Below are 18361 nucleotides of genomic sequence, written 5' to 3'. Positions count from 1 at the left end.
CAATCGTGTCATTACGATTTCTTGAGTCATGTTGACGGCAGTGAAGGGACTTGAGCTAGAGTTCGTCACGGCCACGCTAGCTGGAGATTCGTCTGTAAAAACTTGCATTTGTGGTCACAGTGGTGCCTGTGCTAACCTTCCTATGGTGTAGAAATATACCTAGTTGGATGAATCTTATTGTGGCTAGCTGGTCTAGTGGCTAACGCGACGGGCTGGAATTTTGAGCCTCTATGGTCGCGGGTTCAATCCCGGCCGGGGGTATGGTTCCACATCCATGCCCACACTTCCACATCCATGCCCACACTCACTTCCACATTCATGCCCAGAGTCACTTCTACGCCATGCACACACTTCAACACCCAAGTTCACTCACTTCCACTCCCATGCCTACACTCATTTCCACACCCATGCCCACACTAATTTCCACACCCATGCCCACACTCATTTCCACATCAGTGCCCACACTCACCTCCACATCCATGCCCACACTCACTTCCACATCCATGCCCGCACTCATTTCCACGTCCATGCCCACAGTCGCTTTCACACCCATGCCCACACTCACTTCCATATCCATGCCCAGAGTCACTTCCACACCCATGCCCACACTCATTTCAACACCCATGCCCACACTCACTTCCACATACATGCCCAGAGTCACTTCCACACCCATGCACACACTCACTTCAGCTCCCATGCCCAGTCACTTCAACACCCATGCCCACACTCACTTCCACACCCATGCCAACACTCACTTCCACACCCATGCCTACATTCACTTCCACACACATGCCTACATTCACTTCCACACACATGCCTACATTCACTTCCACACACATGACCACATTCATTTCCACTCCCATGCCAACACTCACTTCCACTCCTATACCTGGAGTTTACCTGGAGAGAGTTTCGGGGGTCAACGCCCCCGCGGCCCGCTCTGTGACCAGGCCTCCTGGTGGATCAGCGCCTGATCAACCAGGCTGTTGCTGCTGGCTGCACGCAAACCAACGTACGAGCCACAGCCCGGCTGATCCGGAACGGACTTTAGGTGCTTGTCCAGTGCCAGCTTGAAGACTGCCAGGGGTCTGTTGGTAATCCCCCTTATGTGTGCTGGGAGGCAGTTGAACAGTCTCGGGCCCCTGACACTTATTGTATAGTCTCTTAACGTGCTAGTGACACCCCTGCTTTTCATTGGGGGGATGCTGCATCGTCTGCCAAGTCTTTTGCTTTCGTAGTGAGTGATTTTCGTGTGCAAGTTCGGTACTAGTCCCTCTAGGATTTTCCAGGTGTATATAATCATGTATCTCTCCCTCCTGCGTTCCAGGGAATACAGGTTTAGAAACCTCAAGCGCTCCCAGTAATTGAGGTGTTTTATCTCCGTTATGCGTGCCGTGAAAGTTCTCTGTACATTTTCTAGGTCGGCAATTTCACCTGCCTTGAAAGGTGCTGTTAGAGTGCAGCAATATTCCAGCCTAGATAGAACAAGTGACCTGAAGAGTGTCATCATGGGCTTGGCCTCCCTAGTTTTGAAGGTTCTCATTATCCATCCTGTCATTTTTCTAGCAGATGCGATTGATACAATGTTATGGTCCTCGAAGGTGAGATCCTCCGACATAATCACTCCCAGGTCTTTGACATTGGTGTTTCGCTCTATTTTGTGGCCAGAATTTGTTTTGTACTCTGATGAAGATTTAATTTCCTCATGTTTACCATATCTGAGTAATTGAAATTTCTCATCGTTGAACTTCATATTGTTTTCTGCAGCCCACTGAAAGATTTGGTTGATGTCCGCCTGGAGCCTTGCAGTGTCTGCAATGGAAGACACTATCATGCAGATTCGGGTGTCATCTGCAAAGGAAGACACGGTGCTGTGGCTGACATCCTTGTCTATGTCGGATATGAGGATGAGGAAGAAGATGGGAGCTAGTACTGTGCCTTGTGGAACAGAGATTTTCACCGTAGCTGCCTCGGACTTTACTCTGTTGACGACTACTCTCTGTGTTCTGTTAGTGAGGAAATTATAGATCCATCGACCGACTTTTCCTGTTATTCCTTTAGCGCGCATTTTGTGCGCTATTACGCCATGGTCACACTTGTCGAAGGCTTTTGCAAAGTCTGTATATATTACATCTGCATTCTTTTTGTCTTCTAGTGCATTTAGGACCTTGTCGTAGTGATCCAGTAGTTGAGACAGACAGGAGCGACCTGTTCTAAACCCATGTTGCCCTGGGTTGTGTAACTGATGGGTTTCTAGATGGGTGGTGATCTTGCTTCTTAGGACCCTTTCAAAGATTTTTATGATATGGGATGTTAGTGCTATTGGTCTGTAGTTCTTTGCTGTTGCTTTACTGCCCCCTTTGTGGAGTGGGGCTATGTCTTTTGTTTTTAGTAACTGAGGGACGACCCCCGTGTCCATGCTCCCTCTCCATAGGATGGAAAAGGCTCGTGATAGGGGCTTCTTGCAGTTCTTGATGAACACAGAGTTCCATGAGTCTGGCCCTGGGGCAGAGTGCATGGGCATGTCATTTATCGCCTGTTCGAAGTCATTTGGCGTCATGATAACATCGGATAGGCTTGTGTTAATCAAATTTTGTGGCTCTCTCATAAAAAATTCATTTTGATCTTCGACTCTCAGTCTGGTTAGCGGCTTGCTAAAAACTGAGTCATATTGGGACTTGAGTAGCTCACTCATTTCCTTGTTGTCATCTGTGTAGGACCCATCTTGTTTAAGTAGGGGCCCAATACTGGACGTTGTTCTCGATTTTGATTTGGCATAGGAGAAGAAATACTTTGGGTTTCTTTCGATTTCATTTATGGCTTTTAGTTCTTCCCGCGATTCCTGACTCCTAAAGGATTCTTTTAGCTTAAGTTCGATGCTTGCTATTTCTCTGACCAGTGTCTCCCTGCGCATTTCAGATATATTGACCTCTTTTAGCCGCTCTGTTATTCTTTTCCATCGCCTGTAAAGGGAGCGCCTGTCTCTTTCTATTTTACATCTACTCCTCCTTTTTCTTAGAGGAATAAGCCTTGTGCATACATCGAGTGCCACCGAGTTAATCTGTTCTAGGCATAAGTTTGGGTCTGTGTTGCTTAGTATATCTTCCCAGCTTATATCGGTTAGAACTTGGTTTACTTGGTCCCACTTTATGTTTTTGTTATTGAAGTTGAATTTGGTGAATGCTCCCTCGTGACTAGTCTCATTTTGTCGGTCTGGGGCTCCACGCATACATGTCTGAACCTCAATTATGTTGTGATCTGAGTATATTGTTTTTGATATGGTGATATTTCTTATCAGATCATCATTGTTAGTGAAGATGAGGTCTAGTGTATTCTCCAGTCTAGTAGGCTCTATTATTTGCTGGTTTAAATTGAATTTTGTGCAGAGATTTAAAAGCTCGTGTGAGTGTGAGTTTTCATCAGAGCTGCCTCCTGGTGTTATTACTGCAACAATATTATTTGCTATATTCCTCCATTTTAGGTGCCTTAAGTTGAAATCCCCCAGGAGCAAGATGTTGGGTGCAGGAGCTGGAAGATTTTCCAGACAGTGGTCAATTTTTAACAGCTGTTCCTGGAATTGCTGGGATGTTGCATCCGGAGGCTTGTAGACTACCACAATGACTAGGTTTTGGTTCTCGACCTTTACTGCTAAAACTTCCACTACGTCATTTGAGGCATTAAGCAGTTCTGTGCAAACAAGTGACTCTGCAATGTACAGGCCAACCCCCCCCCCCTTTTGCCTGTTCACTCTGTCACATCTGTATAGGTTGTAACCTGGGATCCATATTTCGTTGTCCAAGTGATCCTTTATGTGGGTCTCAGTGAAAGCCGCGAACATTGCCTTTGCCTCTGCAAGCAGTCCACGGATGAAAGGTATTTTGTTGTTTGTTGCTGGCTTTAGACCCTGTATATTTGCAAAGAAGAATGTTATCGGACTGGTGGTATTGTTGGTACTGGGGGGGGGATTTTTTTTCCGGCATTAGTATCTGTATCTGTTGGTTTGGAGTGGAGGCCATCGACTGTGGTTCCACTCCAGGAATGACTGGATTTGGTGTACGATTTCTGCCATTTCCTGCCAGTTTTTTTTTCCTTCCTGGCACTAAAAAACCTCTCCCTCTTGAGTGGCTGTGGCTACCCAGGTTTTCCCATGGCCTGGATGTTTTGTATCTTTTTGTCCCCTTTAGATGGTATGCCTGGCAATTTAAGTTATAGCACAGTCTTTCCTGTACTGAAGAGGTACACATTTCAGGGTGAAAAAGCTTACAGGAAGGGAGTTTGCATTTTCCTGTTGTCATATGGGCATGACATTTTCTAGGGTGGTCATAGTTGCATGTCCCATCTGTTTTTCCAGATTTCCCATGCCAGCAGATACCAAGTGCATAGTATGTGAACAGGCTTGGTTTCCGTTTGCCTTGGGTTTCTGTGACTGTATTCCCTGTTGGTGCATGTTTCCCTGTCTTACTCCTATCCTCCCTAGCACCAACAATGGAGCTCCCACCAGTTGTTTTTGGTAATTTATCCTCACTATTGCTATTGGAGTCCTCTTGTTTGCTATTTCCTGCGGTATTTCTAGTTTGCAATATTGGTTTTATCTTATCTTTGACTACACTTGTTTCCCTACTATGGCTCCTGTCCTCTATGAGGTCATTTATATGTATTCCTTCCTGCGTATAATTCCCGACTACCTGGACAAAATCTCCAGCTTCACCATTACTGTCTCCCAGGACAGTATCTCCAGCTTCACCATTTCTGTCTCCCAGGACAGCACCTCCAGCTTCACCATTACTGTCTCCCAGGACAGCACTATCAGCCCCACATTTACTGACTACCAGGACATCACCTCCAGCCTTACAGTTTGTGACTACATGGCCAGTATCAAAGGCAGTACCATTCAGCCCAGACTTTTTATGTTCCCATCTGTTGTAGAAAGCTTCCAGGTTTTCTATGGAAGCAGCTTTGATGTTATCCTCTTTTAATACCCTTGTGATTTTAGTCCACAGATTTTCCTCATTTGGGCATACCCAAAAACACTTCTCTGTTTTAATACTGCTTGTAGCTAGTTCTGGGATATCTGCACAAGGAGCGTGACACCAATTTCCACAAAAATGACAATTTATCCATGTGGAAGCCCGTTTGTTTGACTGACCACAGACTACACACAGCTTCATAATGATTTGAATGGTTGATTTACTGCAATTCTACTAGCAACCTCTTGAATATTATATTAATAACCTTAAATGAAGCTCTAGCTATTTGTATTTCTGTTTCTAACTCTATTTGTATATTGGACAGCTTACCGTCACGTTCCTGATTTTTAATGTTTGTGTTTATAAGGGCGCCTACAAACCCATCCGTTTACAGTCTGCTTTATTGTCCAACGAAACTGTTTGAAACCAGTCCCGGGTTCGGACCAGTCAAGGGTTCGGACCAGTCAAGGGTTCGGACCAGTCAAGGGTTCGGACCAGTCGATCTGCTCTGATCAGTGGGTCACTTATTTAAAACATACTGGTCGGTGATTTGAGCTAACACATGAAGGATCTACTGGAAATTATCTACCCGAGTAATATGTGATTTGACTGATACAAAAGTATAACTTGCGTGTTGAAGAGCCGGTGATATATGGCAGCTCCTACAATAACGTACAGTCGACCTCTTTGTTTATCAATCGGTGTATCTGGCTTTTCTATTTTTGTTTTTTCCGTCTCCACCACAATAAATGCTATATTATCACTATAGTTGACTGGTGCAAATTTTGGAGGAAGGACGCTTTTTCTGTAGTAATAATTGCTTCTCGTTGTGTATATTGCGACCGCTGGTAACTACAGGTTATATGAAATTCACAGTAACGTCTCGTATTTCAAGAAAAAGAAACTAATGAAAGTCACTCCACTCCACTAAGTACCATTATAATACTGGTTAGTTGCTACTACAACACTGTATTCTGCTATTCACTGGTATCACTAGATTATATGCGAGTACACTAGCAGGCCAGGAAGATTATTAAAAACAGTCATGCCCACAGTGACTTCCACATCCATGCCCACACTCGCTTCCACATCCATGCCCACAGTGACTTCCACATCAATGCCCACACTCACTTCCACATCCATGCCCACACTTCCACATCCATGCCCACACTCACTTCCACATTCATGCCCAGAGTCACTTCTACGCCATGCACACACTTCAACACCCAAGTTCACTCACTTCCACTCCCATGCCCACACTCATTTCCACACCCATGCCCACACTAATTTCCACACCCATGCCCACACTCATTTCCACATCAGTGCCCACACTCACCTCCACATCCATGCCCACACTCACTTCCACATCCATGCCCGCACTCATTTCCACGTCCATGCCCACAGTCGCTTTCACACCCATGCCCACACTCACTTCCATATCCATGCCCAGAGTCACTTCCACACCCATGCCCACACTCATTTCAACACCCATGCCCACACTCACTTCCACATACATGCCCAGAGTCACTTCCACACCCATGCACACACTCACTTCAGCTCCCATGCCCAGTCACTTCAACACCCATGCCCACACTCACTTCCACACCCATGCCAACACTCACTTCCACACCCATGCCTACATTCACTTCCACACACATGCCTACATTCACTTCCACACACATGCCTACATTCACTTCCACACACATGACCACATTCATTTCCACACCCATGCCAACACTCACTTCCACTCCTATGCCCACACTCACTTCCACATCCATGCCCACAGTGACTTCCACATCCATGCCCACACTCACTTCCACATCCATGCCCACAGTGACTTCCACATCAATGCCCACACTCACTTCCACATCCATGCCCACACTAATTTCCACACCCATGCCCACACTCATTTCCACACCCATGCCCACACTAATTTCCACACCCATGCCCACACTCATTTCCACACCCATGCCCACACTAATTTCCACACCCATGCCCACACTCATTTCCACATCAGTGCCCACACTCACCTCCACATCCATGCCCACACTCACTTCCACATCCATGCCCGCACTCATTTCCACGTCCATGCCCACAGTCGCTTTCACACCCATGCCCACACTCACTTCCATATCCATGCCCAGAGTCACTTCCACACCCATGCCCACACTCATTTCAACACCCATGCCCACACTCACTTCCACATACATGCCCAGAGTCACTTCCACACCCATGCACACACTCACTTCAGCTCCCATGCCCAGTCACTTCAACACCCATGCCCACACTCACTTCCACACCCATGCCAACACTCACTTCCACACCCATGCCTACATTCACTTCCACACACATGCCTACATTCACTTCCACACACATGCCTACATTCACTTCCACACACATGACCACATTCATTTCCACACCCATGCCAACACTCACTTCCACTCCTATGCCCACACTCACTTCCACATCCATGCCCACAGTGACTTCCACATCCATGCCCACACTCACTTCCACATCCATGCCCACAGTGACTTCCACATCAATGCCCACACTCACTTCCACATCCATGCCCACACTTCCACATCCATGCCCACACTCACTTCCACATTCATGCCCAGAGTCACTTCTACGCCATGCACACACTTCAACACCCAAGTTCACTCACTTCCACTCCCATGCCCACACTCATTTTCACACCCATGCCCACACTAATTTCCACACCCATGCCCACACTCATTTCCTCATCAGTGCCCACACTCACCTCCACATCCATGCCCACACTCACTTCCACATCCATGCCCGCACTCATTTCCACGTCCATGCCCACAGTCGCTTTCACACCCATGCCCACACTCACTTCCATATCCATGCCCAGAGTCACTTCCACACCCATGCCCACACTCATTTCAACACCCATGCCCACACTCACTTCCATATACATGCCCAGAGTCACTTCCACACCCATGCACACACTCACTTCAGCTCCCATGCCCAGTCACTTCAACACCCATGCCCACCCTCACTTCCACACCCATGCCAACACTCACTTCCACACCCATGCCTACATTCACTTCCACACATATGCCTACATTCACTTCCACACACATGACCACATTCATTTCCACACCCATGCCAACACTCACTTCCACTCCTATGCCCACACTCACTTCCACATCCATGCCCTCAGTGACTTCCACATCCATGCCCACACTCGCTTCCACATCCATGCCCACAGTGACTTCCACATCAATGCCCACACTCACTTCCACATCCATGCCCACACTTCCACATCCATGCCCACACTCACTTCCACATTCATGCCCAGAGTCACTTCTACACCATGCACACACTTCAACACCCAAGTTCACTCACTTCCACTCCCATGCCCACACTCATTTCCACACCCATGCCCACACTAATTTCCACACCCATGCCCACACTCATTTCCACATCAGTGCCCACACTCACCTCCACATCCATGCCCACACTCACTTCCACATCTATGCCCGCACTAATTTCCACGTTCATGCCCACAGTCGCTTTCACACCCATGCCCACACTCACTTCCATATCCATGCCCAGAGTCACTTCCACACCCATGCCCACACTCATTTCAACACCCATGCCCACACTCACTTCCACATACATGCCCAGAGTCACTTCCACACCCATGCACACACTCACTTCAGCTCCCATGCCCAGTCACTTCAACACCCATGCCCACACTCACTTCCACACCCATGCCAACACTCACTTCCACACCCATGCCTTCATTCACTTCCACACACATGCCTACATTCACTTCCAAACACATGACCACATTCATTTCCACACCCATGCCCACACTCACTTCCATACGTATGCCCACACTAATTTCCACACCCACGCCCACACTTACTTCCACACCCATGCCCAAACTCACTTCCACACGTATGCCCACACTAATTTCCACACCCATGAGCACACTCACTTTCACACCCATGCCCACATTCCCACACCCATGCCCATACTCTTCCACACTAATGCCCACACTCATTTCCAATCCCCTGCCCTCACTCCCTTCCACACCCATTCCCACACTCACTTTCATACTGACACTCACTTCCATACCCCTGCAATCACTAACTTCCACACCCATGTCTACGCTCACTTAGACACTTTTGGCCAGAGTCACTTCCACACCCATGCCTACACTCACTTCCATACCCATGGCCACACTCACTTCCACAACCATGACCACACTCACCTCGACACCCTTGCCCACAATCACTTCCTCACCCATGCTATCACTCACTTCGGTACCCACACTCAGTTCCACACCCATATCGTCACTCTCTTCCACAACTATGCCCACACTCACTTGAACACCCATGCCCACACTGACATCGACACTCATGAGCACACTCACTTCGACAGCCATGCCTATATTCACTTCCACACAACAGTCAAAGACCAGGTGATCAGACTGAGGAAAGAAGGTGGGAAACACACGAAACGATCAAGAGGTATGTGAGGAGCTCAACAAGCGATTTGAGGAAGTATTCACAGTGGAGACAGGAAGGCCTCTGGGAATACAGGACAGAGATGAACACCAATTGGGAATACACCAAGTGCTGGATGGTATACACACAACTGAGGAGGAGGTGAAGAAGCTACTAAGTGACCTTGATACCTCAAAGGCAATGGGACCGGACATTTCCCCGTGGCTCCTTAGAGAGGGAGCAGAAATGCTGTGTCCCATTAACCACAACCTTCAACACATCCCTTGAAACTGCGCAACTAGCTGAGATATGGAAGACGGCAAATGTAGTTCCCATTTTTAAAAAAAAAGATACAGAAAAGAGGTGCTAAACTACATACCAGTGTCACTGACGTGTATAGTATGCAAAATCATGAGAAGATTATCAGGAGGAGAGTGGTGGAGCACCTGGAACACAACAAAAGTATAAATGGCAACCAGCACAGTTTCATGGAAGGCAAATCCTGTGTCACAAACCTTCTGGACTTTTATGATAAAGTAACAGAAGTATGAGATGAGAGAGAGGGGTGGGTTGATTGCATCTTCTTGGACTGCAAGAAGGCCTTCAACACAGTTCCTCACAAAAGATTAGTGCAGAAACTAGAGGATCAGGCACGTATAACGGGAAGGACACTTCAATAGATCAGAGAATACCTGACAGGGAGGCAACAGTGAGTCATGGTATGTGATGAGGTATCACAGTGGGCACCTGTGACGAGCGGGGTCCCACAGGGGTCGGTCCTAGGACCAGTGCTATTTTTGGTATATGTGAATGACATGATGGAAGGGATAGACTCAGAGATGTCCCTGTTCGCAGATGATGTAAAGTTAATGAGGAGAATTAAATCAGATGAGGATCAGGCAGGATTTCAAAGAGTCCTGGCCAGGCTGGACACCTGGTCCAGCAACTGGCTTCTCGAATTCAACCCTGCCAAATGCAAAGTCGTGAAGATCGGAGAAGGGCAAAGAAGACCACAGACACAGTATAGGCTAGGTGGTCAACGACTGCAATCCTCGCTCAAGGAGAAAGATCTTGGTGTGAGTATAACACCGAACATGTCTCAGGAAGAATACATCAACCAGATAACTGCTGCAGCATATGGGTACCTGGCAAACCTGAGATTAGTATTCCAATACCTAAGTAAGGAATCAAGACACTATACACCGTGTACGTCAGGCCCATACTGGAGTATGCAACACCAGTTTGGAACCCGCACTGGGTCAAGCACGTTAAGAAATTAGAGAAAGAGCGAAGGTTTGCAACAAGGTTAGATACAGAGCTAAGAGTAATGTCCTATGAAGAAATGTTGAGGGAAATCTGCCTGACGACACTGGAGGACAGGAGGGATAGGGAAGACACAATAACGACATCCAAAATACTGCGTGGAATAGACAAGGTGGACAGAGACAAGATGTTCCAGAGAGGGGATGCAGAAACAATCAATCAATCAAGTTTATTCTCTATAAGGATTACAATGCGGGGTTTACAGATTTTGAATATTGTCTGGTTTACATGTTTTAAAATACTAATTACAGAGGGGGCCACTAGAGCACCTAGAATGGCTAGGCATTTCGGGCAGACTTAGATTAATTCTAAACTTTAAATTATTACCGATTATGGTATTAAGTCTAAGTGACTACATTATAGTTTGTGAGTTTAGCAGTGTGAATGCTTTTCTTTGGCACAATACATAGTGTCTATATTGGAGTATCATAGGCAAACTTATGACTAGTTAGGATTCATTATTTTAAGATTAAAATTCGTATTTCTGTGTTTATAATCAATGGGTAAGTGAGTGTGTTAACCACCAGGTGGTTTACATGTAGTTAGTTGACTGGGTGTATCAGGGAGACAAGATGTTTTCTAACTGTAGTTTTGAAAGTGATGAATGTGTCTACAGTTCTAGAGTTTTCAGGTAGGGTGTTAGAGATTTTAGGCCCTTTGACACACATTGAATTTTTGTAAAGGTTTAGTCGGACACGGGGAATGTCATAGAGATGTTTGTGTCTGGTGTTATGCCTGTGGGTTCTGTCACAACTATCAAGAAAGTGTTTTACATCAAGGTTAATATTGGAATTTAAGGTCCTGTAGATGTAGATTGCACAGTAGTAAGTGTGGATGTTCTGGACAAGGAGTAAGTTTAGATCTATGAAGAGTTGGGAGGGGGGGTGTTGCCAGGGATGGGATTTAGTGATTATTCTTACTGCGGCATTTTGTTGGGTTATTATTGGTATTAGATGTCTTGCTGCAGTTGATCCCCAAGCACAAATAGCATAGGTGAGGTATGGATAAATGAGTGAATGGTATGGTAAAAAAACAGTGCTGTTAAAATTCCAAACTAGCCTACAAAGAAACAACCTACTAAAAACATCTATTTCTATGAAAACTGATGTTTACGTCAATGAGTGCCTTACCAAAACAAGACAAAACCTTCTTTATCGGCTAAGAAAATTACGCTATGCCCAAAAAATCCACCAGTGCTTTGTGAGGGATGGAAAAATCGCAGTTAGGAAACAGCCCACTGGGAAGAGATACTTCATCTCTACAGAACATGACCTGGACTAACAGAATCAGAGTAAAGTGCAGATAATACCCATAGTCCACCGTTAGTGTTATATTGTCATAAATTTGTGCCCCCCTAAAATTCTAATACCCCAACTACTTTTGATTGTCATTGTTGTATTCAACGACCATTCTACCTCATAGTCTTACTTGTGTTTAATATCTACAGAATCTATCTCCTTTTTTACAACTTACCACATCACTGTTCCATCTTATTTTATTATAAACTAACCATAACTTGTCTTCAATAATTCTACCTCACTCTAAAAAATACTCAGTTGCCCAATTTTATTCTAAATCCCTATTATTGCCCAATTTTACTTTAAACTATATTGATCAAACTTATTGTAAACTTCTTTTATTGACCATTTTTATTCCATTCTTTTTTAAACTAGAATCTTCAACTACAACTTTTATATTATCCTGTCTACCATCTTACTAGCATATTATAACCAAGTCATTGCCATTTTTATTTTTATCATTTTTTTCATTATTCTTTTGCTACCATAATTTTTGTAATTTATCCTGTCAATTTAAATCTAATTATACACTAATTCTTGTAAACAACTTATATAAGACCTCAGTGCAATTACAATTGAGAGTCTTGTGCCTTTATTATATTATTAGATTAATCACAGTTTTACTCTAGCTCATTCTAGCTCAATACATAGTCAATACCAAATTCACTATACTAGACCATAGTGCAATTACTAGTGAGAGACTGGTGCTATTTGTAATTTGTATTTTTATATTATTAGACTAAACCTAGTTGTACTATAGCTCTTTCTAGCTCAATACATAGTCAATACCAAATTCACTATATTAGACTATAGTGCAATTACTAGTGAGAGACAGGTGCTATTTTTATATTATTAGATTAAATTCAGTTGTACCATAGCTCATTCTAACTCAATACATAGACAATACCAAATTCACTATACTAGACCATAGTGCAATTACTAGTGAGAGACTAGTGCTATTTTTAATTTGTATTTTTACATTATTAGATTAAACCTATTGTACTATAGCTCATTCTACCTCAAAACATAGACTCCACAAAAGTCATAATTAGACCTTAGTGCAATTACAAGTGAGAGTCTTGTTCTATTTTTAATTTGTATTTTTATATTACTAGTTTATACCTAGTTGTACTTTAGTTCATTCCATCACAACACATAGACAACATCAACTTCATTATGTGTAGTAGTGACTATACTCTACATGACCAAAATACTCTAGCTATACAGTGGACCCCCGGTTAACGATTTTAATCCGTGCAAGAGGGCTCATCGTTATGCGAAATAATCGTTATGCGAATGAATTTTCCCCATAAGAAATAATGGAAATAAAATTAATCCGTGCAAGACGCCCAAAAGTATGAAAAAAAATTTTTTTTACCACATGAAATGTTAATTTTAATACACACAAACTGAAAAAGGCATGCACAATTACATGACACTTACTTTTATTGAAGATCTGGTGATGATTGATGGGATGGGAGGAGGGGAGAGCATCATCTTCTTACTGTTTAGAAGGGGAATCCCCTTCCATTACGACTTGAGGTAGCAAGTCCTTTTCCGGGGTTACTTCCCTTCTTCTTTTAATGCCACTAGGACCAGCTTGAGAGTCACTGGACCTCTGTCGCACAACAAATCTGTCCATAGAGCTCTGTACCTCCCGTTCCTTTACGATTTGTCTAAAATGGGCCACAACATTGTCATTGAAATAGTCACCAGCACGGCTTGCAACAGCTGTGTCAGGGTGATTTTCATCTATAAAGGTTTGCAGTTCAACCCACTGTGCACACATTTCCTTAATCTTTGAAGTAGGCACAATGGATTCCACAACTGGCATAGGCTTCTCAGGGTTAGCCCCAAACCCTTCAAAATCTTTCTTAATTTCCATACTAATTCTCACCCTTTTTACCACAGGGTTGGCACTAGAAGCTTTCTTGGGGCCCATGGTCACTTATTTTCCAGAAACAGCACCGAAAACACTGTAATAATATGAAATATTCCGAGTGTATGCTTGGATGTTACCGCGGAGGCTGGCTGGTAAACAATGGGACGGCCGGCACATGTGAGGCTGGCTGAGGGCACATTGGACGCGTCTCGGACGAAAATCGGTAAGCGGGTTTTTAATCGGTATGCGCGGCAAAAATTTTGCGATAAAAGTAATCGGTATGCGGAAAAATCGCTATGTGATGCCATCGTTATGCGGGGGTCCACTGTATACTTGTCCAAACTTCCTACCACTACAGATATCAGTACTAGAACTCAACAAACAACTCAGGATATAAGTAACCATAATTTAAACCTAGAAGATGATTGATCACGTTGACCCTGATCTAAACCTCCATAATCTGACACCCAATCAAAACCTATTGGAAAGTAACTGCCTTTATTACACAGCATCACAAGCCAGCACTATCCTAAACAATGCTAAAAGTCTATCAGTACTTAACTACAACATCAGGTCCTTAAGCAAACACTATGATGACCTCTTAGCACTCCTTGAATCACTAAAGACACCCTTCTCCTGCATTATTCTTACTGAGACCTGGCTTAAGCAGGACACAATAGATATCTACCCTCTACCAGGACACACAGCAATTCACAACTGCAGACCAAACCAAGTTTGGGGTGGTATTGCAATCTATTACTCTAACCAATTATCTTGTCTTAGCACCACTTGCTTTAGTCATGAATATGGGGAATACATTATTGCTAATTTTACTGTAAAAAACCTTAAGACGCCTATAACAATCGGTGCCATTTACCGGATACCTCACACAAACATCCCAAATTTCAGTGAGAAATTAAAGTCACTAATAACAAACAGACAAATGAATAAGCACCACCTTCTCTTAGCTGGAGACTTCAACATCAACCTTGGCTTACTAGATGATCAGCCTGTAACTGACTTCATCAACAATATGAACAACACACTTCTCATACCAACAATAACTAAACCAACCAGGCTCACTGAGACAAGTGCAACCATAATAGACCACATATGGACCAATATACTAGCCCCCCTTAAATCAGGGATAATCACAGATAGCACTACAGACCACTACCCTACCTTCCTCCTGACAAACATTAGTAAACCACCACTTGAATACAACAAAGTCTCATTTAGACTCCATGACGAGGCCTCAATAAGGAAGTTTACAGCTGACCTAGAGACTGTTGACTGGCCTACAGAATTCTGGAAGGCCAATGGTATTGATGACTGGACAGACATTTTTCTTAACAAATTACTTAGACTATACAACAAACATTGTCCTATAAAAACAAAACAGATCACAAACAAACGGCTTGGTTGCCCATGGCTAACCAGCACCATTCTGAAATCCATTGACAAGAAACACCAATATGAAAAGCAATATAGACAGGGCTTAATACACAAAGATATTCTTAAACACTATTCATCAGCTCTCACCAAAGTAATAAAGAAAGCCAAACAACTATACTACTCCAGTAGATTCACAGACACTAGAGGAGATATAAAAAAGACCTGGAAAACACTCTCTCAGATTCTAGGGACCCACAAACTGAGAAAAACCAAGAATATTGTCCTAACTAAACCTAATGAAACACCACTACATCCCACTGACACAGCCAACAAGATAAACAACTTCTTCTCAACCATAGGATCTAATCTCGCCAGTAAAATCCCACATACCAATGCCAATGCCAGGGACTACCTAGATGGGAATTTCCCTAATTCCTTCTATCTTGCACCAACTGAGCCCACAGAAGTCACCGAGATTATAAAGTCACTTAAAAATAACTCGGGGAATCTGTCTCATGTCCCACCATTACTGTACAAGCGAGCAGCCCATGTCCTTTCGCATGCTATTTCATTCCTTTTTGTAGATGAATGGTTCAGAGAACCGACATGTTGATAAATTAGACACATGTGCAACTCTTGGGTATCTTTATTGAGGAAACGTTTCGCCACACAATGGCTTCATCAGTCCATACAAAGGAGAATCTCGAAGAACAGGAGGAGAATGAGGTAATCAGTCCCTCAACCTTGAGTTGATGTGGTCAGTCCATCAATCTTGAATAGAATACGGCATACGTGCTGAGAAGGAGCTTATAAACCGTTGGCAGGAGAGGTGCAGAAGTCATAGGTCGTGTAACATTTGTTCAATGTTGAAGTAGGTCGTGCCCAAGAATTAGGCAAGCGAAGAATTCCCAAGTATTAAGATCCCAAGAAGTTGCAGTGTCTGACAGGTTTGTAGATGAATGGTTCAGAGAACCGACATGTTGATAAATTAGACACATGTGCAACTCTTGGGTATCTTTATTGAGGAAACGTTTCGCCACACAATGGCTTCATCAGTCCATACAAAGGAGAATCTCGAAGAACAGGAGGAGAATGAGGTAATCAGTCCCTCAACCTTGAGTCGATGTGGTCAGTCCATCAATCTTGAATAGAATACGGCATACGTGCTGAGAAGGAGCTTATAAACCGTTGGCAGGAGAGGTGCAGAAGTCATAGGTCGTGTAACATTTGTTCAATGTTGAAGTAGGTCATGCCCAAGATTTAGGCAAGCGAAGAATTCCCAAGTATTAAGATCCCAAGAAGTTGCAGTGTCTGACAGGTTTGTAGATGAATGGTTCAGAGAACCGACATGTTGATAAATTAGACACATGTGCAACTCTTGGGTATCTTTATTGTGTGGCGAAATGTTTCCTCAATAAAGATACCCAAGAGTTGCACATGTGTCTAATTTATCAACATGTCGGTTCTCTGAACCATTCATCTACAAACCTGTCAGACACTGCAACTTCTTGGGATCTTAATACTTGGGAATTCTTCGCTTGCCTAATTCTTGGGCACGACCTACTTCAACATTGAACAAATGTTACACGACCTATGACTTCTGCACCTCTCCTGCCAACGGTTTATAAGCTCCTTCTCAGCACGTATGCCGTATTCTATTCAAGATTGATGGACTGACCACATCGACTCAAGGTTGAGGGAATGATTACCTCATTCTCCTCCTGTTCTTCGAGATTCTCCTTTGTATGGACTGATGAAGCCATTGTGTGGCGAAACGTTTCCTCAATAAAGATACCCAAGAGTTGCACATGTGTCTAATTTATCAACATGTCGGTTCTCTGAACCATTCATCTACAAACCTGTCAGACACTGCAACTTCTTGGGATCCTAATACTTGGGAATTCTTCGCTTGCCTAATTCTTGGGCACGACCTACTTCAACATTGAACAAATGTTTCACGACCTATGACTTCTGCACCTCTCCTGCCAACGGTTTATAAGCTCCTTCTCAGCACGTATGCCGTATTCTATTCAAGATTGATGGACTGACCACATCGACTCAAGGTTGAGGGACTGATTACCTCATTCTCCTCCTGTTCTTCGAGATTCTCCTTTGTATGGACTGATGAAGCCATTGTGTGGCGAAATGTTTCCTCAATAAAGATACCCAAGAGTTGCACATGTGTCTAATTTATCAATATTTCATTACTTTTTAACAAGTCACTAGAGACTAGCACCTTCCCGAAACTACTCAAGATGGCAAGGGTTACACCAATACATAAAGGTGGGGACCCTACAGACTTAAACAACTATAGGCCAATATCTAACTTACCATTGCTATCCAAAATCTTTGAGAAACTCGTGCACAGGAGACTGTATTCATTTATAATGGCTCAAAACATACTCAACCCCTGCCAATTTGGATTCAGGAAAAATAAAAGCACTAATGATGCAATCATAAAAATGCTAGATCTGCTGTACACAGCATTGGAAAATAAGGAATATCCACTAGGAATTTTTATTGACCTAAGAAAAGCTTTTGACACAGTAGACCACGACATCCTACTCCACAAACTTGATCATTACGGTATAAGAGGCCATGCGCTTGCTTATTTCAAATCTTACATTACTAATTGGTATCAGTATGTCACCATTAAAGACACAGCATCAGCAACACGGCCAATTGATACTGGAGTTCCGCAGGGAAGTGTCCTTGGTCCCCTGCTCTTCCTCATATACATCAGTGACCTTCCAAACGTATCCCAACACCTGAAACCCTTTGTCTTTGCTGACGACACGACTTATGTCATCTCTCACCCTAATCTTGCCACCCTCAACACCATTGTGAATGAGGAGCTGATCAAAATATCGACTTGGATGACAGCCAATAAACTTACGCTTAACACTGACAAAACCTACTATATTATGTTTGGTAGCAGAGCAGGAGATGCACAAATTAACATTAAGATTGACAACACGTTAATTACCAGAAATAATGGGGGCAAATTCCTAGGCT

General features: G+C 43.8%; 1 protein-coding gene across 2 annotated transcripts in view; it reads left to right on the top strand.

The window, feature by feature from the left end:
* Nucleotides 1–18361, top strand: part of LOC128697107 (organic cation transporter protein) — a 444009-nt gene that overhangs the window by 383554 nt on the left and 42094 nt on the right. The gene's annotated exons all lie outside the window — the stretch shown is intronic.

This window comes from Cherax quadricarinatus, chromosome 49 (assembly GCF_038502225.1).
Source record: "Cherax quadricarinatus isolate ZL_2023a chromosome 49, ASM3850222v1, whole genome shotgun sequence".
In the NCBI taxonomy this organism is placed as follows: domain Eukaryota; kingdom Metazoa; phylum Arthropoda; class Malacostraca; order Decapoda; family Parastacidae; genus Cherax; species Cherax quadricarinatus.
The sequence above is the reverse complement of the archived record's forward strand: the minus strand, read 5'-3'. Positions and strand labels throughout refer to the sequence as shown.